General features: G+C 63.7%; 6 non-coding genes across 6 annotated transcripts; all 6 read right to left on the bottom strand.

The window, feature by feature from the left end:
• Nucleotides 1-2,513: 2,513 nt before the first annotated feature.
• LOC142875008 (5S ribosomal RNA) lies at nt 2,514-2,632 on the bottom strand. The gene has a single exon (XR_012922587.1). It is a non-coding gene; the product is annotated as a 5S ribosomal RNA (ribosomal RNA).
• Nucleotides 2,633-6,149: 3,517 nt separating this feature from the next.
• On the bottom strand, nt 6,150-6,268 carry LOC142875007 (5S ribosomal RNA). Its single transcript, XR_012922586.1, has one exon. It is a non-coding gene; the product is annotated as a 5S ribosomal RNA (ribosomal RNA).
• A 3,517-nt stretch (nt 6,269-9,785) lies between these two features.
• On the bottom strand, nt 9,786-9,904 carry LOC142875006 (5S ribosomal RNA). The gene has a single exon (XR_012922585.1). It is a non-coding gene; the product is annotated as a 5S ribosomal RNA (ribosomal RNA).
• A 3,514-nt stretch (nt 9,905-13,418) lies between these two features.
• Nucleotides 13,419-13,537, bottom strand: LOC142875005 (5S ribosomal RNA). Its single transcript, XR_012922584.1, has one exon. It is a non-coding gene; the product is annotated as a 5S ribosomal RNA (ribosomal RNA).
• Nucleotides 13,538-17,051: 3,514 nt separating this feature from the next.
• Nucleotides 17,052-17,170, bottom strand: LOC142875004 (5S ribosomal RNA). Its single transcript, XR_012922583.1, has one exon. It is a non-coding gene; the product is annotated as a 5S ribosomal RNA (ribosomal RNA).
• Nucleotides 17,171-20,684: 3,514 nt separating this feature from the next.
• LOC142875002 (5S ribosomal RNA) lies at nt 20,685-20,803 on the bottom strand. The gene has a single exon (XR_012922582.1). It is a non-coding gene; the product is annotated as a 5S ribosomal RNA (ribosomal RNA).
• Nucleotides 20,804-24,278: the final 3,475 nt, after the last annotated feature.

Genomic DNA, 24,278 nt, shown 5'->3' with positions numbered 1-24,278 from the left:
GAGCAAACAGAAACACCGGTAGCCCGCCAGGATCAGAGTCTGCCCCCGAGAGAAAGTACCCTGACCAGGTTCACCCGTGGGTGGGTGGCGAGCTAGCGGCATTCAGAAGAGCGAGGCCCGCAGTCTGTGCAGAAGACACCTGCACTCGGGTGTGTGTGGCGGCACGATTCACAAGCAGCTCCAGATGTTAAGCCAAGGAGAAGCCAGGGAGTTCCCAACGCCCCAGGTGTCCTCAGCCCACGACTGGCTGCTGGGGGAATGCGAAGCCCGGCTCCTTGTCTCAGAGCGGGACAACCAGGAGGTGTGACGTACACCCCGGGGTTCCCAGGAGGATCAGGCTGAAGCTGGGACTTGGCCTGAAAGTGTCCCCTCGCATGGCCACCCGCTTCCCCTTCCTGCTCCTCTACTCCTGGTGCCCCTCCATCCAGGGGCCAGACCTTAAAGAGTCACCCGCAAGAGAATCCTGGTCCCAAAGGAGCCTTCTGGGGGACCCGTGCTGAGAGAGGTTGTGGGCATGGCCCGCTGGGGCTCTGCCCGACCCAGGGCTGAGAGGTGCAACCTCCCAGCTCTGGGTCCCTGCAGGGGAAGCGTTGGCAAGCACAGGGCCAGTCCTCCAAAGGCCCAGGTGCAGGGAGCCCAGGCCAAGCAGCCTGTGGAAGAAGCCACCCCGGGAACACGACTGCAGGCCACGGCCCTTCCCACCTCCTCCTCCTCCTCCTCCTGCTCCTCCACCCCCCCGACCTCCCACCCCCACCCCCCCGACATGGCGCAGGGCTCAGAGACACCTCAGACACTTGCTACCCAAAGTGCAAAGGGCATCAGTTGCTCCTCCACACCCCCCCCCTGCCCAGCAGACCGCGTTGTCCAGCCAGCCCCCGGGCCTCCCTGGGGTGCCCAGCACAAAAGTGCAGACAACCACCGGACCCTCAATCTCAGTTTTCGGATGTTTTTGCCACTCTAAGGACCCGCAGGCCAGCTGGGCCTTCTGGCAGGACAGAGAGCCCCGGAATCCGACGTGGAGAGCCGGGTGTACGTCCCCACGAGGAGGCGGTCCCCACCTCCGCGGCTCTCCCCTTGCGGGGGGGAAAAGCAGCCACGGGGCCTCAGAGAAGACACCAGGCTGGGCGCCCGCCCCACAGTGGGGGCACGTCCCCCGCAGGCCACTTAGCGCCGGCCGCCGGCCGGCGGACGGTTGGGTGGCGCGAGACGCTGCGGCCGCCCTGCTACCGGGTTCCTGGGAGGGCGTCCTGGAACCAGCGTCCACACCAAGCCCTTGGAAGGCCCAGGCGACGGAGGAGCCCCGTCAGGCAGGGGCCGAGGACGGTGACGGCCCGGGCGGGGAGGAGCGTGTCAGGCAGGGGCAGAGGACGGTGACAGGTGACAGGCCGGGCGGGAAGGAGTCAGTCAGGCAGGGGCCGAGGAGGAGACGGGCTGGGTAAGGGTTAGGGTTAGAGTCAGGGCACAAGTCACAATCGCAAAGACCTGGAAGCGACCCGAGTGCCCAGCGACCCACGAGTGCGTAAATGAAATGTGGCGCGTGGACACCACGGAGTGCTATTCAGCTAGGAGGAGCAGTGGTGAGAGGGCACCTCTCGTGGTTCTCCTGGCCAGAGCTGGAACCCGTTCCAGTAAGCCAGGTAGCCCAAGAATGGACACACGAGCACCACGTGCTCGCGCTCACCAGCAAATGGGTACGAACCGATGGACACCTAAGTGGACACAGAGGAATCACCTTCATCGGGTGGGTGTCGGGCGGGTGGGGGGAGGGGATGGGCATACACCTCCATTAGGAATGGGGTGGGTGCGCACCGACTGGGGGATGGGCGCACTTGAGGCTCTGACCCGAGGGGGGAGGCTGGGAGAGGGCAACGTACCCGACCTTAACATTGGTACCCCCACAATACGCTGCAACAACATCAGAGGTAAATGAATAAGAACACAGGGGGGAGGGGGGCACGGGCAACACATGTCACCTTAATACTTGGACTCCCATCATCTGCTTGAAAAGAGAGAGAAAAGAAAATGCAATCATAGAGATAAGAGACACTTTTTAAAAATAATGAATCCGAAGAGAAAAGTAAAAGGAGGCCTGTGGAGCAGGTCTGGGTGTGACTCCGGATCCCCCAACATCAGGTGCCACCACCAAAGATTCCTACGTGTAGCCCATAGAACCCCAAAAGCAACGGGACGAGTTCTGGTCACATACTCCCTCAAAATGACATCCTGGCCTTCTTCTGGAACTCCCTCCCCTCTCAGACTCTCAAGGTTTCCTCCAGCGTGTCGGTTCCCACAGAGCAGACCTTTGGTCTGAGACCTGACAGTCCAGAAGCCACGCATGCTGCCGCGTGACGGCGGTGTCGCGGCTTGGGACAAGAGGAGGCCCCACGGTGCGGGCTGGGGCGCCAGGCACCGCGGCGGGCGCTGAGGGTGGGGGTGACCCCCACCCCGGGCCGCCGCCTCGCTCCCAGAAAGGGGACAGAACAAGAGGCAAAACAAAAAAAAAAAGAAGAAGAAGCCTACGGCACCCGGTATTCCCAGGCGGTCTCCCATCCAAGTACTAACCAGGCCCGACCCTGCTTAGCTTCCGAGACCAGACGAGATCGGGCGCGTTCAGGGTGGTGTGGCCCTAGACGGCGGAGGGCGCCCCTGCCCCGCTCAAGAAGCCGAGCCTCTCTGCGCTTCCCCGCCGCCTCCTCCCGCCCCAGGCCCCGCGCCGGCGCTGACCGGCGCCGGGCCGGGCCTGTTGAGTTCACCGGCCGGGTCCGGCGGGCTCCGTGGGACGGGGGTGACAGGCGGGGCGGGGCGGGGCGGGCAGGGAGCGGCGGGCCGGGGTGGGGGGCTGTCTCTCTATACACACACACACACACACACACACACACACACTCACACTCACACTCACTCACTCACACTCACACAAGATGCGCCTCCACTGCTGGACTCGCCAAGGTGGAGACCTTCCAGCCTCCTTCACCTACCCGCCCCCCACCCCCAGCTCGTGGCCGCCCCCGCCGCCGCCGCCGCCGCCGCCGCCGCCGATTGCGCACGCGCGGGTCGCCCGCCCTTTGACCCCAGGCAGGGGCCGCCCTCCCCGACAACCCCTTTCAGCTGCGCCCCCCACCCTGTGGGTGGGCTGCCGCCTATTCACCCCGGGCCCGGGCTGGGGCACTGCGCATGGGGGAGGGGAGCGAGTGTATGGGGCGTCTCTCTCTCTCTCTAGGGATGTGTCCCATGGGTGGGGTGGCGTGGTTTGTGGGGCGCTGAAGAAATCAGTCCCCTCCATCTCCTACCTCTGGAAAACGCCCAAGCCCTTGGAGAACTGCCGGCAACGCGACCGTGGGGGCCGGGACCCTCCTCTGTGTCCTCCTGTGGCCCGGTCCAAGGGGCCTGGGCCTGGCCGGGGCTGCATTGGACCCCGACCACCCTGGCGTGTGGACTCGCTAAAAATCGGCGATTAGATATTGGATTCCAGCTTCATTGAGGTCATTTCACTAATGAGTGCACCGGAAAGAGTTTCCTAATCCATCTGTGAGGGTGGCAACTGAAAGAGAATTTTAAAGCTGACAGAATAGGCGAGGAAAGGCATAGGAGATTTCCACACCCAGTAAGGAAGCCTTTCCCGAAATGGAAGAAAGAAACGAGCAAACAGAAACACCGGTAGCCCGCCAGGATCAGAGTCTGCCCCCGAGAGAAAGTACCCTGACCAGGTTCACCCGTGGGTGGGTGGCGAGCTAGCGGCATTCAGAAGAGCGAGGCCCGCAGTCTGTGCAGAAGACACCTGCACTCGGGTGTGTGTGGCGGCACGATTCACAAGCAGCTCCAGATGTTAAGCCAAGGAGAAGCCAGGGAGTTCCCAACGCCCCAGGTGTCCTCAGCCCACGACTGGCTGCTGGGGGAATGCGAAGCCCGGCTCCTTGTCTCAGAGCGGGACAACCAGGAGGTGTGACGTACACCCCGGGGTTCCCAGGAGGATCAGGCTGAAGCTGGGACTTGGCCTGAAAGTGTCCCCTCGCATGGCCACCCGCTTCCCCTTCCTGCTCCTCTACTCCTGGTGCCCCTCCATCCAGGGGCCAGACCTTAAAGAGTCACCCGCAAGAGAATCCTGGTCCCAAAGGAGCCTTCTGGGGGACCCGTGCTGAGAGAGGTTGTGGGCATGGCCCGCTGGGGCTCTGCCCGACCCAGGGCTGAGAGGTGCAACCTCCCAGCTCTGGGTCCCTGCAGGGGAAGCGTTGGCAAGCACAGGGCCAGTCCTCCAAAGGCCCAGGTGCAGGGAGCCCAGGCCAAGCAGCCTGTGGAAGAAGCCACCCCGGGAACACGACTGCAGGCCACGGCCCTTCCCACCTCCTCCTCCTCCTCCTCCTGCTCCTCCACCCCCCCGACCTCCCACCCCCACCCCCCCGACATGGCGCAGGGCTCAGAGACACCTCAGACACTTGCTACCCAAAGTGCAAAGGGCATCAGTTGCTCCTCCACACCCCCCCCCCGCCCAGCAGACCGCGTTGTCCAGCCAGCCCCCGGGCCTCCCTGGGGTGCCCAGCACAAAAGTGCAGACAACCACCGGACCCTCAATCTCAGTTTTCGGATGTTTTTGCCACTCTAAGGACCCGCAGGCCAGCTGGGCCTTCTGGCAGGACAGAGAGCCCCGGAATCCGACGTGGAGAGCCGGGTGTACGTCCCCACGAGGAGGCGGTCCCCACCTCCGCGGCTCTCCCCTTGCGGGGGGGAAAAGCAGCCACGGGGCCTCAGAGAAGACACCAGGCTGGGCGCCCGCCCCACAGTGGGGGCACGTCCCCCGCAGGCCACTTAGCGCCGGCCGCCGGCCGGCGGACGGTTGGGTGGCGCGAGACGCTGCGGCCGCCCTGCTACCGGGTTCCTGGGAGGGCGTCCTGGAACCAGCGTCCACACCAAGCCCTTGGAAGGCCCAGGCGACGGAGGAGCCCCGTCAGGCAGGGGCCGAGGACGGTGACGGCCCGGGCGGGGAGGAGCGTGTCAGGCAGGGGCAGAGGACGGTGACAGGTGACAGGCCGGGCGGGAAGGAGTCAGTCAGGCAGGGGCCGAGGAGGAGACGGGCTGGGTAAGGGTTAGGGTTAGAGTCAGGGCACAAGTCACAATCGCAAAGACCTGGAAGCGACCCGAGTGCCCAGCGACCCACGAGTGCGTAAATGAAATGTGGCGCGTGGACACCACGGAGTGCTATTCAGCTAGGAGGAGCAGCGGTGAGAGGGCACCTCTCGTGGTTCTCCTGGCCAGAGCTGGAACCCGTTCCAGTAAGCCAGGTAGCCCAAGAATGGACACACGAGCACCACGTGCTCGCGCTCACCAGCAAATGGGTACGAACCGATGGACACCTAAGTGGACACAGAGGAATCACCTTCATCGGGTGGGTGTCGGGCGGGTGGGGGGAGGGGATGGGCATACACCTCCATTAGGAATGGGGTGGGTGCGCACCGACTGGGGGATGGGCGCACTTGAGGCTCTGACCCGAGGGGGGAGGCTGGGAGAGGGCAACGTACCCGACCTTAACATTGGTACCCCCACAATACGCTGCAACAACATCAGAGGTAAATGAATAAGAACACAGGGGGGAGGGGGGCACGGGCAACACATGTCACCTTAATACTTGGACTCCCATCATCTGCTTGAAAAGAGAGAGAAAAGAAAATGCAATCATAGAGATAAGAGACACTTTTTAAAAATAATGAATCCGAAGAGAAAAGTAAAAGGAGGCCTGTGGAGCAGGTCTGGGTGTGACTCCGGATCCCCCAACATCAGGTGCCACCACCAAAGATTCCTACGTGTAGCCCATAGAACCCCAAAAGCAACGGGACGAGTTCTGGTCACATACTCCCTCAAAATGACATCCTGGCCTTCTTCTGGAACTCCCTCCCCTCTCAGACTCTCAAGGTTTCCTCCAGCGTGTCGGTTCCCACAGAGCAGACCTTTGGTCTGAGACCTGACAGTCCAGAAGCCACGCATGCTGCCGCGTGACGGCGGTGTCGCGGCTTGGGACAAGAGGAGGCCCCACGGTGCGGGCTGGGGCGCCAGGCACCGCGGCGGGCGCTGAGGGTGGGGGTGACCCCCACCCCGGGCCGCCGCCTCGCTCCCAGAAAGGGGACAGAACAAGAGGCAAAACAAAAAAAAAAAGAAGAAGAAGCCTACGGCACCCGGTATTCCCAGGCGGTCTCCCATCCAAGTACTAACCAGGCCCGACCCTGCTTAGCTTCCGAGACCAGACGAGATCGGGCGCGTTCAGGGTGGTGTGGCCCTAGACGGCGGAGGGCGCCCCTGCCCCGCTCAAGAAGCCGAGCCTCTCTGCGCTTCCCCGCCGCCTCCTCCCGCCCCAGGCCCCGCGCCGGCGCTGACCGGCGCCGGGCCGGGCCTGTTGAGTTCACCGGCCGGGTCCGGCGGGCTCCGTGGGACGGGGGTGACAGGCGGGGCGGGGCGGGGCGGGCAGGGAGCGGCGGGCCGGGGTGGGGGGCTGTCTCTCTATACACACACACACACACACACACACACACACACTCACACTCACACTCACTCACTCACACTCACACAAGATGCGCCTCCACTGCTGGACTCGCCAAGGTGGAGACCTTCCAGCCTCCTTCACCTACCCGCCCCCCACCCCCAGCTCGTGGCCGCCCCCGCCGCCGCCGCCGCCGCCGCCGCCGCCGATTGCGCACGCGCGGGTCGCCCGCCCTTTGACCCCAGGCAGGGGCCGCCCTCCCCGACAACCCCTTTCAGCTGCGCCCCCCACCCTGTGGGTGGGCTGCCGCCTATTCACCCCGGGCCCGGGCTGGGGCACTGCGCATGGGGGAGGGGAGCGAGTGTATGGGGCGTCTCTCTCTCTCTCTAGGGATGTGTCCCATGGGTGGGGTGGCGTGGTTTGTGGGGCGCTGAAGAAATCAGTCCCCTCCATCTCCTACCTCTGGAAAACGCCCAAGCCCTTGGAGAACTGCCGGCAACGCGACCGTGGGGGCCGGGACCCTCCTCTGTGTCCTCCTGTGGCCCGGTCCAAGGGGCCTGGGCCTGGCCGGGGCTGCATTGGACCCCGACCACCCTGGCGTGTGGACTCGCTAAAAATCGGCGATTAGATATTGGATTCCAGCTTCATTGAGGTCATTTCACTAATGAGTGCACCGGAAAGAGTTTCCTAATCCATCTGTGAGGGTGGCAACTGAAAGAGAATTTTAAAGCTGACAGAATAGGCGAGGAAAGGCATAGGAGATTTCCACACCCAGTAAGGAAGCCTTTCCCGAAATGGAAGAAAGAAACGAGCAAACAGAAACACCGGTAGCCCGCCAGGATCAGAGTCTGCCCCCGAGAGAAAGTACCCTGACCAGGTTCACCCGTGGGTGGGTGGCGAGCTAGCGGCATTCAGAAGAGCGAGGCCCGCAGTCTGTGCAGAAGACACCTGCACTCGGGTGTGTGTGGCGGCACGATTCACAAGCAGCTCCAGATGTTAAGCCAAGGAGAAGCCAGGGAGTTCCCAACGCCCCAGGTGTCCTCAGCCCACGACTGGCTGCTGGGGGAATGCGAAGCCCGGCTCCTTGTCTCAGAGCGGGACAACCAGGAGGTGTGACGTACACCCCGGGGTTCCCAGGAGGATCAGGCTGAAGCTGGGACTTGGCCTGAAAGTGTCCCCTCGCATGGCCACCCGCTTCCCCTTCCTGCTCCTCTACTCCTGGTGCCCCTCCATCCAGGGGCCAGACCTTAAAGAGTCACCCGCAAGAGAATCCTGGTCCCAAAGGAGCCTTCTGGGGGACCCGTGCTGAGAGAGGTTGTGGGCATGGCCCGCTGGGGCTCTGCCCGACCCAGGGCTGAGAGGTGCAACCTCCCAGCTCTGGGTCCCTGCAGGGGAAGCGTTGGCAAGCACAGGGCCAGTCCTCCAAAGGCCCAGGTGCAGGGAGCCCAGGCCAAGCAGCCTGTGGAAGAAGCCACCCCGGGAACACGACTGCAGGCCACGGCCCTTCCCACCTCCTCCTCCTCCTCCTCCTGCTCCTCCACCCCCCCGACCTCCCACCCCCACCCCCCCGACATGGCGCAGGGCTCAGAGACACCTCAGACACTTGCTACCCAAAGTGCAAAGGGCATCAGTTGCTCCTCCACACCCCCCCCCCGCCCAGCAGACCGCGTTGTCCAGCCAGCCCCCGGGCCTCCCTGGGGTGCCCAGCACAAAAGTGCAGACAACCACCGGACCCTCAATCTCAGTTTTCGGATGTTTTTGCCACTCTAAGGACCCGCAGGCCAGCTGGGCCTTCTGGCAGGACAGAGAGCCCCGGAATCCGACGTGGAGAGCCGGGTGTACGTCCCCACGAGGAGGCGGTCCCCACCTCCGCGGCTCTCCCCTTGCGGGGGGGAAAAGCAGCCACGGGGCCTCAGAGAAGACACCAGGCTGGGCGCCCGCCCCACAGTGGGGGCACGTCCCCCGCAGGCCACTTAGCGCCGGCCGCCGGCCGGCGGACGGTTGGGTGGCGCGAGACGCTGCGGCCGCCCTGCTACCGGGTTCCTGGGAGGGCGTCCTGGAACCAGCGTCCACACCAAGCCCTTGGAAGGCCCAGGCGACGGAGGAGCCCCGTCAGGCAGGGGCCGAGGACGGTGACGGCCCGGGCGGGGAGGAGCGTGTCAGGCAGGGGCAGAGGACGGTGACAGGTGACAGGCCGGGCGGGAAGGAGTCAGTCAGGCAGGGGCCGAGGAGGAGACGGGCTGGGTAAGGGTTAGGGTTAGAGTCAGGGCACAAGTCACAATCGCAAAGACCTGGAAGCGACCCGAGTGCCCAGCGACCCACGAGTGCGTAAATGAAATGTGGCGCGTGGACACCACGGAGTGCTATTCAGCTAGGAGGAGCAGCGGTGAGAGGGCACCTCTCGTGGTTCTCCTGGCCAGAGCTGGAACCCGTTCCAGTAAGCCAGGTAGCCCAAGAATGGACACACGAGCACCACGTGCTCGCGCTCACCAGCAAATGGGTACGAACCGATGGACACCTAAGTGGACACAGAGGAATCACCTTCATCGGGTGGGTGTCGGGCGGGTGGGGGGAGGGGATGGGCATACACCTCCATTAGGAATGGGGTGGGTGCGCACCGACTGGGGGATGGGCGCACTTGAGGCTCTGACCCGAGGGGGGAGGCTGGGAGAGGGCAACGTACCCGACCTTAACATTGGTACCCCCACAATACGCTGCAACAACATCAGAGGTAAATGAATAAGAACACAGGGGGGAGGGGGGCACGGGCAACACATGTCACCTTAATACTTGGACTCCCATCATCTGCTTGAAAAGAGAGAGAAAAGAAAATGCAATCATAGAGATAAGAGACACTTTTTAAAAATAATGAATCCGAAGAGAAAAGTAAAAGGAGGCCTGTGGAGCAGGTCTGGGTGTGACTCCGGATCCCCCAACATCAGGTGCCACCACCAAAGATTCCTACGTGTAGCCCATAGAACCCCAAAAGCAACGGGACGAGTTCTGGTCACATACTCCCTCAAAATGACATCCTGGCCTTCTTCTGGAACTCCCTCCCCTCTCAGACTCTCAAGGTTTCCTCCAGCGTGTCGGTTCCCACAGAGCAGACCTTTGGTCTGAGACCTGACAGTCCAGAAGCCACGCATGCTGCCGCGTGACGGCGGTGTCGCGGCTTGGGACAAGAGGAGGCCCCACGGTGCGGGCTGGGGCGCCAGGCACCGCGGCGGGCGCTGAGGGTGGGGGTGACCCCCACCCCGGGCCGCCGCCTCGCTCCCAGAAAGGGGACAGAACAAGAGGCAAAACAAAAAAAAAAAGAAGAAGAAGCCTACGGCACCCGGTATTCCCAGGCGGTCTCCCATCCAAGTACTAACCAGGCCCGACCCTGCTTAGCTTCCGAGACCAGACGAGATCGGGCGCGTTCAGGGTGGTGTGGCCCTAGACGGCGGAGGGCGCCCCTGCCCCGCTCAAGAAGCCGAGCCTCTCTGCGCTTCCCCGCCGCCTCCTCCCGCCCCAGGCCCCGCGCCGGCGCTGACCGGCGCCGGGCCGGGCCTGTTGAGTTCACCGGCCGGGTCCGGCGGGCTCCGTGGGACGGGGGTGACAGGCGGGGCGGGGCGGGGCGGGCAGGGAGCGGCGGGCCGGGGTGGGGGGCTGTCTCTCTATACACACACACACACACACACACACACACACACTCACACTCACACTCACTCACTCACACTCACACAAGATGCGCCTCCACTGCTGGACTCGCCAAGGTGGAGACCTTCCAGCCTCCTTCACCTACCCGCCCCCCACCCCCAGCTCGTGGCCGCCCCCGCCGCCGCCGCCGCCGCCGCCGCCGATTGCGCACGCGCGGGTCGCCCGCCCTTTGACCCCAGGCAGGGGCCGCCCTCCCCGACAACCCCTTTCAGCTGCGCCCCCCACCCTGTGGGTGGGCTGCCGCCTATTCACCCCGGGCCCGGGCTGGGGCACTGCGCATGGGGGAGGGGAGCGAGTGTATGGGGCGTCTCTCTCTCTCTCTAGGGATGTGTCCCATGGGTGGGGTGGCGTGGTTTGTGGGGCGCTGAAGAAATCAGTCCCCTCCATCTCCTACCTCTGGAAAACGCCCAAGCCCTTGGAGAACTGCCGGCAACGCGACCGTGGGGGCCGGGACCCTCCTCTGTGTCCTCCTGTGGCCCGGTCCAAGGGGCCTGGGCCTGGCCGGGGCTGCATTGGACCCCGACCACCCTGGCGTGTGGACTCGCTAAAAATCGGCGATTAGATATTGGATTCCAGCTTCATTGAGGTCATTTCACTAATGAGTGCACCGGAAAGAGTTTCCTAATCCATCTGTGAGGGTGGCAACTGAAAGAGAATTTTAAAGCTGACAGAATAGGCGAGGAAAGGCATAGGAGATTTCCACACCCAGTAAGGAAGCCTTTCCCGAAATGGAAGAAAGAAACGAGCAAACAGAAACACCGGTAGCCCGCCAGGATCAGAGTCTGCCCCCGAGAGAAAGTACCCTGACCAGGTTCACCCGTGGGTGGGTGGCGAGCTAGCGGCATTCAGAAGAGCGAGGCCCGCAGTCTGTGCAGAAGACACCTGCACTCGGGTGTGTGTGGCGGCACGATTCACAAGCAGCTCCAGATGTTAAGCCAAGGAGAAGCCAGGGAGTTCCCAACGCCCCAGGTGTCCTCAGCCCACGACTGGCTGCTGGGGGAATGCGAAGCCCGGCTCCTTGTCTCAGAGCGGGACAACCAGGAGGTGTGACGTACACCCCGGGGTTCCCAGGAGGATCAGGCTGAAGCTGGGACTTGGCCTGAAAGTGTCCCCTCGCATGGCCACCCGCTTCCCCTTCCTGCTCCTCTACTCCTGGTGCCCCTCCATCCAGGGGCCAGACCTTAAAGAGTCACCCGCAAGAGAATCCTGGTCCCAAAGGAGCCTTCTGGGGGACCCGTGCTGAGAGAGGTTGTGGGCATGGCCCGCTGGGGCTCTGCCCGACCCAGGGCTGAGAGGTGCAACCTCCCAGCTCTGGGTCCCTGCAGGGGAAGCGTTGGCAAGCACAGGGCCAGTCCTCCAAAGGCCCAGGTGCAGGGAGCCCAGGCCAAGCAGCCTGTGGAAGAAGCCACCCCGGGAACACGACTGCAGGCCACGGCCCTTCCCACCTCCTCCTCCTCCTCCTCCTGCTCCTCCACCCCCCCGACCTCCCACCCCCACCCCCCCGACATGGCGCAGGGCTCAGAGACACCTCAGACACTTGCTACCCAAAGTGCAAAGGGCATCAGTTGCTCCTCCACACCCCCCCCCCGCCCAGCAGACCGCGTTGTCCAGCCAGCCCCCGGGCCTCCCTGGGGTGCCCAGCACAAAAGTGCAGACAACCACCGGACCCTCAATCTCAGTTTTCGGATGTTTTTGCCACTCTAAGGACCCGCAGGCCAGCTGGGCCTTCTGGCAGGACAGAGAGCCCCGGAATCCGACGTGGAGAGCCGGGTGTACGTCCCCACGAGGAGGCGGTCCCCACCTCCGCGGCTCTCCCCTTGCGGGGGGGAAAAGCAGCCACGGGGCCTCAGAGAAGACACCAGGCTGGGCGCCCGCCCCACAGTGGGGGCACGTCCCCCGCAGGCCACTTAGCGCCGGCCGCCGGCCGGCGGACGGTTGGGTGGCGCGAGACGCTGCGGCCGCCCTGCTACCGGGTTCCTGGGAGGGCGTCCTGGAACCAGCGTCCACACCAAGCCCTTGGAAGGCCCAGGCGACGGAGGAGCCCCGTCAGGCAGGGGCCGAGGACGGTGACGGCCCGGGCGGGGAGGAGCGTGTCAGGCAGGGGCAGAGGACGGTGACAGGTGACAGGCCGGGCGGGAAGGAGTCAGTCAGGCAGGGGCCGAGGAGGAGACGGGCTGGGTAAGGGTTAGGGTTAGAGTCAGGGCACAAGTCACAATCGCAAAGACCTGGAAGCGACCCGAGTGCCCAGCGACCCACGAGTGCGTAAATGAAATGTGGCGCGTGGACACCACGGAGTGCTATTCAGCTAGGAGGAGCAGCGGTGAGAGGGCACCTCTCGTGGTTCTCCTGGCCAGAGCTGGAACCCGTTCCAGTAAGCCAGGTAGCCCAAGAATGGACACACGAGCACCACGTGCTCGCGCTCACCAGCAAATGGGTACGAACCGATGGACACCTAAGTGGACACAGAGGAATCACCTTCATCGGGTGGGTGTCGGGCGGGTGGGGGGAGGGGATGGGCATACACCTCCATTAGGAATGGGGTGGGTGCGCACCGACTGGGGGATGGGCGCACTTGAGGCTCTGACCCGAGGGGGGAGGCTGGGAGAGGGCAACGTACCCGACCTTAACATTGGTACCCCCACAATACGCTGCAACAACATCAGAGGTAAATGAATAAGAACACAGGGGGGAGGGGGGCACGGGCAACACATGTCACCTTAATACTTGGACTCCCATCATCTGCTTGAAAAGAGAGAGAAAAGAAAATGCAATCATAGAGATAAGAGACACTTTTTAAAAATAATGAATCCGAAGAGAAAAGTAAAAGGAGGCCTGTGGAGCAGGTCTGGGTGTGACTCCGGATCCCCCAACATCAGGTGCCACCACCAAAGATTCCTACGTGTAGCCCATAGAACCCCAAAAGCAACGGGACGAGTTCTGGTCACATACTCCCTCAAAATGACATCCTGGCCTTCTTCTGGAACTCCCTCCCCTCTCAGACTCTCAAGGTTTCCTCCAGCGTGTCGGTTCCCACAGAGCAGACCTTTGGTCTGAGACCTGACAGTCCAGAAGCCACGCATGCTGCCGCGTGACGGCGGTGTCGCGGCTTGGGACAAGAGGAGGCCCCACGGTGCGGGCTGGGGCGCCAGGCACCGCGGCGGGCGCTGAGGGTGGGGGTGACCCCCACCCCGGGCCGCCGCCTCGCTCCCAGAAAGGGGACAGAACAAGAGGCAAAACAAAAAAAAAAAGAAGAAGAAGCCTACGGCACCCGGTATTCCCAGGCGGTCTCCCATCCAAGTACTAACCAGGCCCGACCCTGCTTAGCTTCCGAGACCAGACGAGATCGGGCGCGTTCAGGGTGGTGTGGCCCTAGACGGCGGAGGGCGCCCCTGCCCCGCTCAAGAAGCCGAGCCTCTCTGCGCTTCCCCGCCGCCTCCTCCCGCCCCAGGCCCCGCGCCGGCGCTGACCGGCGCCGGGCCGGGCCTGTTGAGTTCACCGGCCGGGTCCGGCGGGCTCCGTGGGACGGGGGTGACAGGCGGGGCGGGGCGGGGCGGGCAGGGAGCGGCGGGCCGGGGTGGGGGGCTGTCTCTCTATACACACACACACACACACACACACACACACACTCACACTCACACTCACTCACTCACACTCACACAAGATGCGCCTCCACTGCTGGACTCGCCAAGGTGGAGACCTTCCAGCCTCCTTCACCTACCCGCCCCCCACCCCCAGCTCGTGGCCGCCCCCGCCGCCGCCGCCGCCGCCGCCGCCGATTGCGCACGCGCGGGTCGCCCGCCCTTTGACCCCAGGCAGGGGCCGCCCTCCCCGACAACCCCTTTCAGCTGCGCCCCCCACCCTGTGGGTGGGCTGCCGCCTATTCACCCCGGGCCCGGGCTGGGGCACTGCGCATGGGGGAGGGGAGCGAGTGTATGGGGCGTCTCTCTCTCTCTCTAGGGATGTGTCCCATGGGTGGGGTGGCGTGGTTTGTGGGGCGCTGAAGAAATCAGTCCCCTCCATCTCCTACCTCTGGAAAACGCCCAAGCCCTTGGAGAACTGCCGGCAACGCGACCGTGGGGGCCGGGACCCTCCTCTGTGTCCTCCTGTGGCCCGGTCCAAGGGGCCTGGGCCTGGCCGGGGCTGCATTGGACCCCGACCACCCTGGCGTGTGGACTCGCTAAAAATCGGCGATTAGATATTGGATTCCAGCTTCATTGAGGTCATTTCACTAATGAGTGCACCGGAAAGAGTTTCCTAATCCATCTGTGAGGGTGGCAACTGAAAGAGAATTTTAAAGCTGACAGAATAGGCGAGGAAAGGCATAGGAGATTTCCACACCCAGTAAGGAAGCCTTTCCCGAAATGGAAGAAAGAAACGAGCAAACAGAAACACCGGTAGCCCGCCAGGATCAGAGTCTGCCCCCGAGAGAAAGTACCCTGACCAGGTTCACCCGTGGGTGGGTGGCGAGCTAGCGGCATTCAGAAGAGCGAGGCCCGCAGTCTGTGCAGAAGACACCTGCACTCGGGTGTGTGTGGCGGCACGATTCACAAGCAGCTCCAGATGTTAAGCCAAGGAGAAGCCAGGGAGTTCCCAACGCCCCAGGTGTCCTCAGCCCACGACTGGCTGCTGGGGGAATGCGAAGCCCGGCTCCTTGTCTCAGAGCGGGACAACCAGGAGGTGTGACGTACACCCCGGGGTTCCCAGGAGGATCAGGCTGAAGCTGGGACTTGGCCTGAAAGTGTCCCCTCGCATGGCCACCCGCTTCCCCTTCCTGCTCCTCTACTCCTGGTGCCCCTCCATCCAGGGGCCAGACCTTAAAGAGTCACCCGCAAGAGAATCCTGGTCCCAAAGGAGCCTTCTGGGGGACCCGTGCTGAGAGAGGTTGTGGGCATGGCCCGCTGGGGCTCTGCCCGACCCAGGGCTGAGAGGTGCAACCTCCCAGCTCTGGGTCCCTGCAGGGGAAGCGTTGGCAAGCACAGGGCCAGTCCTCCAAAGGCCCAGGTGCAGGGAGCCCAGGCCAAGCAGCCTGTGGAAGAAGCCACCCCGGGAACACGACTGCAGGCCACGGCCCTTCCCACCTCCTCCTCCTCCTCCTCCTGCTCCTCCACCCCCCCGACCTCCCACCCCCACCCCCCCGACATGGCGCAGGGCTCAGAGACACCTCAGACACTTGCTACCCAAAGTGCAAAGGGCATCAGTTGCTCCTCCACACCCCCCCCCCGCCCAGCAGACCGCGTTGTCCAGCCAGCCCCCGGGCCTCCCTGGGGTGCCCAGCACAAAAGTGCAGACAACCACCGGACCCTCAATCTCAGTTTTCGGATGTTTTTGCCACTCTAAGGACCCGCAGGCCAGCTGGGCCTTCTGGCAGGACAGAGAGCCCCGGAATCCGACGTGGAGAGCCGGGTGTACGTCCCCACGAGGAGGCGGTCCCCACCTCCGCGGCTCTCCCCTTGCGGGGGGGAAAAGCAGCCACGGGGCCTCAGAGAAGACACCAGGCTGGGCGCCCGCCCCACAGTGGGGGCACGTCCCCCGCAGGCCACTTAGCGCCGGCCGCCGGCCGGCGGACGGTTGGGTGGCGCGAGACGCTGCGGCCGCCCTGCTACCGGGTTCCTGGGAGGGCGTCCTGGAACCAGCGTCCACACCAAGCCCTTGGAAGGCCCAGGCGACGGAGGAGCCCCGTCAGGCAGGGGCCGAGGACGGTGACGGCCCGGGCGGGGAGGAGCGTGTCAGGCAGGGGCAGAGGACGGTGACAGGTGACAGGCCGGGCGGGAAGGAGTCAGTCAGGCAGGGGCCGAGGAGGAGACGGGCTGGGTAAGGGTTAGGGTTAGAGTCAGGGCACAAGTCACAATCGCAAAGACCTGGAAGCGACCCGAGTGCCCAGCGACCCACGAGTGCGTAAATGAAATGTGGCGCGTGGACACCACGGAGTGCTATTCAGCTAGGAGGAGCAGCGGTGAGAGGGCACCTCTCGTGGTTCTCCTGGCCAGAGCTGGAACCCGTTCCAGTAAGCCAGGTAGCCCAAGAATGGACACACGAGCACCACGTGCTCGCGCTCACCAGCAAATGGGTACGAACCGATGGACACCTAAGTGGACACAGAGGAATCACCTTCATCGGGTGGGTGTCGGGCGGGTGGGGGGAGGGGATGGGCATACACCTCCATTAGGAATGGGGGGGGTGCGCACCGACTGGGGGATGGGCGCACTTGAGGCTCTGACCCGAGGGGGGAGGCTGGGAGAGGGCAACGTACCCGACCTTAACATTGGTACCCCCACAATACGCTGCAACAACATCAGAGGTAAATGAATAAGAACACAGGGGGGAGGGGGGCACGGGCAACACATGTCACCTTAATACTTGGAACTCCCATCATCTGCTTGAAAAGAGAGAGAAAAGAAAATGCAATCATAGAGATAAGAGACACTTTTTAAAAATAATGAATCCGAAGAGAAAAGTAAAAGGAGGCCTGTGGAGCAGGTCTGGGTGTGACTCCGGATCCCCCAACATCAGGTGCCACCACCAAAGATTCCTACGTGTAGCCCATAGAACCCCAAAAGCAACGGGACGAGTTCTGGTCACATACTCCCTCAAAATGACATCCTGGCCTTCTTCTGGAACTCCCTCCCCTCTCAGACTCTCAAGGTTTCCTCCAGGTGTCGGTTCCCACAGAGCAGACCTTTGGTCTGAGACCTGACAGTCCAGAAGCCACGCATGCTGCCGCGTGACGGCGGTGTCGCGGCTTGGGACAAGAGGAGGCCCCACGGTGCGGGCTGGGGCGCCAGGCACCGCGGCGGGCGCTGAGGGTGGGGGTGACCCCCACCCCGGGCCGCCGCCTCGCTCCCAGAAAGGGGACAGAACAAGAGGCAAAACAAAAAAAAAAAGAAGAAGAAGCCTACGGCACCCGGTATTCCCAGGCGGTCTCCCATCCAAGTACTAACCAGGCCCGACCCTGCTTAGCTTCCGAGACCAGACGAGATCGGGCGCGTTCAGGGTGGTGTGGCCCTAGACGGCGGAGGGCGCCCCTGCCCCGCTCAAGAAGCCGAGCCTCTCTGCGCTTCCCCGCCGCCTCCTCCCGCCCCAGGCCCCGCGCCGGCGCTGACCGGCGCCGGGCCGGGCCTGTTGAGTTCACCGGCCGGGTCCGGCGGGCTCCGTGGGACGGGGGTGACAGGCGGGGCGGGGCGGGGCGGGCAGGGAGCGGCGGGCCGGGGTGGGGGGCTGTCTCTCTATACACACACACACACACACACACACACACACACTCACACTCACACTCACTCACTCACACTCACACAAGATGCGCCTCCACTGCTGGACTCGCCAAGGTGGAGACCTTCCAGCCTCCTTCACCTACCCGCCCCCCACCCCCAGCTCGTGGCCGCCCCCGCCGCCGCCGCCGCCGCCGCCGCCGATTGCGCACGCGCGGGTCGCCCGCCCTTTGACCCCAGGCAGGGGCCGCCCTCCCCGACAACCCCTTTCAGCTGCGCCCCCCACCCTGTGGGTGGGCTGCCGCCTATTCACCCCGGGCCCGGGCTGGGGCACTGCGCATGGGGGAGGGGAGCGAGTGTATGGGGCGTCTCTCTCTCTCTCTAGGGATGTGTCCCATGGGTGGGGTGGCGTGGTTTGTGGGGCGCTGAAGAAATCAGTCCCCTCCATCTCCTACCTCTGGAAAACGCCCAAGCCCTTGGAGAACTGCCGGCAACGCGACCGTGGGGGCCGGGACCCTCCTCTGTGTCCTCCTGTGGCCCGGTCCAAGGGGCCTGGGCCTGGCCGGGGCTGCATTGGACCCCGACCACCCTGGCGTGTGGACTCGCTAAAAATCGGCGATTAGATATTGGATTCCAGCTTCATTGAGGTCATTTCACTAATGAGTGCACCGGAAAGAGTTTCCTAATCCATCTGTGAGGGTGGCAACTGAAAGAGAATTTTAAAGCTGACAGAATAGGCGAGGAAAGGCATAGGAGATTTCCACACCCAGTAAGGAAGCCTTTCCCGAAATGGAAGAAAGAAACGAGCAAACAGAAACACCGGTAGCCCGCCAGGATCAGAGTCTGCCCCCGAGAGAAAGTACCCTGACCAGGTTCACCCGTGGGTGGGTGGCGAGCTAGCGGCATTCAGAAGAGCGAGGCCCGCAGTCTGTGCAGAAGACACCTGCACTCGGGTGTGTGTGGCGGCACGATTCACAAGCAGCTCCAGATGTTAAGCCAAGGAGAAGCCAGGGAGTTCCCAACGCCCCAGGTGTCCTCAGCCCACGACTGGCTGCTGGGGGAATGCGAAGCCCGGCTCCTTGTCTCAGAGCGGGACAACCAGGAGGTGTGACGTACACCCCGGGGTTCCCAGGAGGATCAGGCTGAAGCTGGGACTTGGCCTGAAAGTGTCCCCTCGCATGGCCACCCGCTTCCCCTTCCTGCTCCTCTACTCCTGGTGCCCCTCCATCCAGGGGCCAGACCTTAAAGAGTCACCCGCAAGAGAATCCTGGTCCCAAAGGAGCCTTCTGGGGGACCCGTGCTGAGAGAGGTTGTGGGCATGGCCCGCTGGGGCTCTGCCCGACCCAGGGCTGAGAGGTGCAACCTCCCAGCTCTGGGTCCCTGCAGGGGAAGCGTTGGCAAGCACAGGGCCAGTCCTCCAAAGGCCCAGGTGCAGGGAGCCCAGGCCAAGCAGCCTGTGGAAGAAGCCACCCCGGGAACACGACTGCAGGCCACGGCCCTTCCCACCTCCTCCTCCTCCTCCTCCTGCTCCTCCACCCCCCCGACCTCCCACCCCCACCCCCCCGACATGGCGCAGGGCTCAGAGACACCTCAGACACTTGCTACCCAAAGTGCAAAGGGCATCAGTTGCTCCTCCACACCCCCCCCCTGCCCAGCAGACCGCGTTGTCCAGCCAGCCCCCGGGCCTCCCTGGGGTGCCCAGCACAAAAGTGCAGACAACCACCGGACCCTCAATCTCAGTTTTCGGATGTTTTTGCCACTCTAAGGACCCGCAGGCCAGCTGGGCCTTCTGGCAGGACAGAGAGCCCCGGAATCCGACGTGGAGAGCCGGGTGTACGTCCCCACGAGGAGGCGGTCCCCACCTCCGCGGCTCTCCCCTTGCGGGGGGGAAAAGCAGCCACGGGGCCTCAGAGAAGACACCAGGCTGGGCGCCCGCCCCACAGTGGGGGCACGTCCCCCGCAGGCCACTTAGCGCCGGCCGCCGGCCGGCGGACGGTTGGGTGGCGCGAGACGCTGCGGCCGCCCTGCTACCGGGTTCCTGGGAGGGCGTCCTGGAACCAGCGTCCACACCAAGCCCTTGGAAGGCCCAGGCGACGGAGGAGCCCCGTCAGGCAGGGGCCGAGGACGGTGACGGCCCGGGCGGGGAGGAGCGTGTCAGGCAGGGGCAGAGGACGGTGACAGGTGACAGGCCGGGCGGGAAGGAGTCAGTCAGGCAGGGGCCGAGGAGGAGACGGGCTGGGTAAGGGTTAGGGTTAGAGTCAGGGCACAAGTCACAATCGCAAAGACCTGGAAGCGACCCGAGTGCCCAGCGACCCACGAGTGCGTAAATGAAATGTGGCGCGTGGACACCACGGAGTGCTATTCAGCTAGGAGGAGCAGCGGTGAGAGGGCACCTCTCGTGGTTCTCCTGGCCAGAGCTGGAACCCGTTCCAGTAAGCCAGGTAGCCCAAGAATGGACACACGAGCACCACGTGCTCGCGCTCACCAGCAAATGGGTACGAACCGATGGACACCTAAGTGGACACAGAGGAATCACCTTCATCGGGTGGGTGTCGGGCGGGTGGGGGGAGGGGATGGGCATACACCTCCATTAGGAATGGGGTGGGTGCGCACCGACTGGGGGATGGGCGCACTTGAGGCTCTGACCCGAGGGGGGAGGCTGGGAGAGGGCAACGTACCCGACCTTAACATTGGTACCCCCACAATACGCTGCAACAACATGAGAGGTAAATGAATAAGAACACAGGGGGGAGGGGGGCACGGGCAACACATGTCACCTTAATACTTGGACTCCCATCATCTGCTTGAAAAGAGAGAGAAAAGAAAATGCAATCATAGAGATAAGAGACACTTTTTAAAAATAATGAATCCGAAGAGAAAAGTAAAAGGAGGCCTGTGGAGCAGGTCTGGGTGTGACTCCGGATCCCCCAACATCAGGTGCCACCACCAAAGATTCCTACGTGTAGCCCATAGAACCCCAAAAGCAACGGGACGAGTTCTGGTCACATAGTCCCTCAAAATGACATCCTGGCCTTCTTCTGGAACTCCCTCCCCTCTCAGACTCTCAAGGTTTCCTCCAGCGTGTCGGTTCCCACAGAGCAGACCTTTGGTCTGAGACCTGACAGTCCAGAAGCCACGCATGCTGCCGCGTGACGGCGGTGTCGCGGCTTGGGACAAGAGGAGGCCCCACGGTGCGGGCTGGGGCGCCAGGCACCGCGGCGGGCGCTGAGGGTGGGGGTGACCCCCACCCCGGGCCGCCGCCTCGCTCCCAGAAAGGGGACAGAACAAGAGGCAAAACAAAAAAAAAAAGAAGAAGAAGCCTACGGCACCCGGTATTCCCAGGCGGTCTCCCATCCAAGTACTAACCAGGCCCGACCCTGCTTAGCTTCCGAGACCAGACGAGATCGGGCGCGTTCAGGGTGGTGTGGCCCTAGACGGCGGAGGGCGCCCCTGCCCCGCTCAAGAAGCCGAGCCTCTCTGCGCTTCCCCGCCGCCTCCTCCCGCCCCAGGCCCCGCGCCGGCGCTGACCGGCGCCGGGCCGGGCCTGTTGAGTTCACCGGCCGGGTCCGGCGGGCTCCGTGGGACGGGGGTGACAGGCGGGGTGGGGCGGGGCGGGCAGGGAGCGGCGGGCCGGGGTGGGGGGCTGTCTCTCTATACACACACACACACACACACACACACACACACTCACACTCACACTCACTCACTCACACTCACACAAGATGCGCCTCCACTGCTGGACTCGCCAAGGTGGAGACCTTCCAGCCTCCTTCACCTACCCGCCCCCCACCCCCAGCTCGTGGCCGCCCCCGCCGCCGCCGCCGCCGCCGCCGCCGCCGCCGCCGATTGCGCACGCGCGGGTCGCCCGCCCTTTGACCCCAGGCAGGGGCCGCCCTCCCCGACAACCCCTTTCAGCTGCGCCCCCCACCCTGTGGGTGGGCTGCCGCCTATTCACCCCGGGCCCGGGCTGGGGCACTGCGCATGGGGGAGGGGAGCGAGTGTATGGGGCGTCTCTCTCTCTCTCTAGGGATGTGTCCCATGGGTGGGGTGGCGTGGTTTGTGGGGCGCTGAAGAAATCAGTCCCCTCCATCTCCTACCTCTGGAAAACGCCCAAGCCCTTGGAGAACTGCCGGCAACGCGACCGTGGGGGCCGGGACCCTCCTCTGTGTCCTCCTGTGGCCCGGTCCAAGGGGCCTGGGCCTGGCCGGGGCTGCATTGGACCCCGACCACCCTGGCGTGTGGACTCGCTAAAAATCGGCGATTAGATATTGGATTCCAGCTTCATTGAGGTCATTTCACTAATGAGTGCACCGGAAAGAGTTTCCTAATCCATCTGTGAGGGTGGCAACTGAAAGAGAATTTTAAAGCTGACAGAATAGGCGAGGAAAGGCATAGGAGATTTCCACACCCAGTAAGGAAGCCTTTCCCGAAATGGAAGAAAGAAACGAGCAAACAGAAACACCGGTAGCCCGCCAGGATCAGAGTCTGCCCCCGAGAGAAAGTACCCTGACCAGGTTCACCCGTGGGTGGGTGGCGAGCTAGCGGCATTCAGAAGAGCGAGGCCCGCAGTCTGTGCAGAAGACACCTGCACTCGGGTGTGTGTGGCGGCACGATTCACAAGCAGCTCCAGATGTTAAGCCAAGGAGAAGCCAGGGAGTTCCCAACGCCCCAGGTGTCCTCAGCCCACGACTGGCTGCTGGGGGAATGCGAAGCCCGGCTCCTTGTCTCAGAGCGGGACAACCAGGAGGTGTGACGTACACCCCGGGGTTCCCAGGAGGATCAGGCTGAAGCTGGGACTTGGCCTGAAAGTGTCCCCTCGCATGGCCACCCGCTTCCCCTTCCTGCTCCTCTACTCCTGGTGCCCCTCCATCCAGGGGCCAGACCTTAAAGAGTCACCCGCAAGAGAATCCTGGTCCCAAAGGAGCCTTCTGGGGGACCCGTGCTGAGAGAGGTTGTGGGCATGGCCCGCTGGGGCTCTGCCCGACCCAGGGCTGAGAGGTGCAACCTCCCAGCTCTGGGTCCCTGCAGGGGAAGCGTTGGCAAGCACAGGGCCAGTCCTCCAAAGGCCCAGGTGCAGGGAGCCCAGGCCAAGCAGCCTGTGGAAGAAGCCACCCCGGGAACACGACTGCAGGCCACGGCCCTTCCCACCTCCTCCTCCTCCTCCTCCTGCTCCTCCACCCCCCCGACCTCCCACCCCCACCCCCCTGACATGGCGCAGGGCTCAGAGACACCTCAGACACTTGCTACCCAAAGTGCAAAGGGCATCAGTTGCTCCTCCACACCCCCCCCCCCTGCCCAGCAGACCGCGTTGTCCAGCCAGCCCCCGGGCCTCCCTGGGGTGCCCAGCACAAAAGTGCAGACAACCACCGGACCCTCAATCTCAGTTTTCGGATGTTTTTGCCACTCTAAGGACCCGCAGGCCAGCTGGGCCTTCTGGCAGGACAGAGAGCCCCGGAATCCGACGTGGAGAGCCGGGTGTACGTCCCCACGAGGAGGCGGTCCCCACCTCCGCGGCTCTCCCCTTGCGGGGGGGAAAAGCAGCCACGGGGCCTCAGAGAAGACACCAGGCTGGGCGCCCGCCCCACAGTGGGGGCACGTCCCCCGCAGGCCACTTAGCGCCGGCCGCCGGCCGGCGGACGGTTGGGTGGCGCGAGACGCTGCGGCCGCCCTGCTACCGGGTTCCTGGGAGGGCGTCCTGGAACCAGCGTCCACACCAAGCCCTTGGAAGGCCCAGGCGACGGAGGAGCCCCGTCAGGCAGGGGCCGAGGACGGTGACGGCCCGGGCGGGGAGGAGCGTGTCAGGCAGGGGCAGAGGACGGTGACAGGTGACAGGCCGGGCGGGAAGGAGTCAGTCAGGCAGGGGCCGAGGAGGAGACGGGCTGGGTAAGGGTTAGGGTTAGAGTCAGGGCACAAGTCACAATCGCAAAGACCTGGAAGCGACCCGAGTGCCCAGCGACCCACGAGTGCGTAAATGAAATGTGGCGCGTGGACACCACGGAGTGCTATTCAGCTAGGAGGAGCAGCGGTGAGAGGGCACCTCTCGTGGTTCTCCTGGCCAGAGCTGGAACCCGTTCCAGTAAGCCAGGTAGCCCAAGAATGGACACACGAGCACCACGTGCTCGCGCTCACCAGCAAATGGGTACGAACCGATGGACACCTAAGTGGACACAGAGGAATCACCTTCATCGGGTGGGTGTCGGGCGGGTGGGGGGAGGGGATGGGCATACACCTCCATTAGGAATGGGGTGGGTGCGCACCGACTGGGGGATGGGCGCACTTGAGGCTCTGACCCGAGGGGGGAGGCTGGGAGAGGGCAACGTACCCGACCTTAACATTGGTACCCCCACAATACGCTGCAACAACATCAGAGGTAAATGAATAAGAACACAGGGGGGAGGGGGGCACGGGCAACACATGTCACCTTAATACTTGGACTCCCATCATCTGCTTGAAAAGAGAGAGAAAAGAAAATGCAATCATAGAGATAAGAGACACTTTTTAAAAATAATGAATCCGAAGAGAAAAGTAAAAGGAGGCCTGTGGAGCAGGTCTGGGTGTGACTCCGGATCCCCCAACATCAGGTGCCACCACCAAAGATTCCTACGTGTAGCCCATAGAACCCCAAAAGCAACGGGACGAGTTCTGGTCACATACTCCCTCAAAATGACATCCTGGCCTTCTTCTGGAACTCCCTCCCCTCTCAGACTCTCAAGGTTTCCTCCAGCGTGTCGGTTCCCACAGAGCAGACCTTTGGTCTGAGACCTGACAGTCCAGAAGCCACGCATGCTGCCGCGTGACGGCGGTGTCGCGGCTTGGGACAAGAGGAGGCCCCACGGTGCGGGCTGGGGCGCCAGGCACCGCGGCGGGCGCTGAGGGTGGGGGTGACCCCCACCCCGGGCCGCCGCCTCGCT

The sequence above is a fragment of the Microcebus murinus genome, chromosome 13 (genome assembly GCF_040939455.1).
Source record: "Microcebus murinus isolate Inina chromosome 13, M.murinus_Inina_mat1.0, whole genome shotgun sequence".
NCBI lineage: Eukaryota > Metazoa > Chordata > Mammalia > Primates > Cheirogaleidae > Microcebus > Microcebus murinus.
Note: the sequence above shows the minus strand (reverse complement) of the source record. Positions and strands in the feature narration are given on the sequence as shown.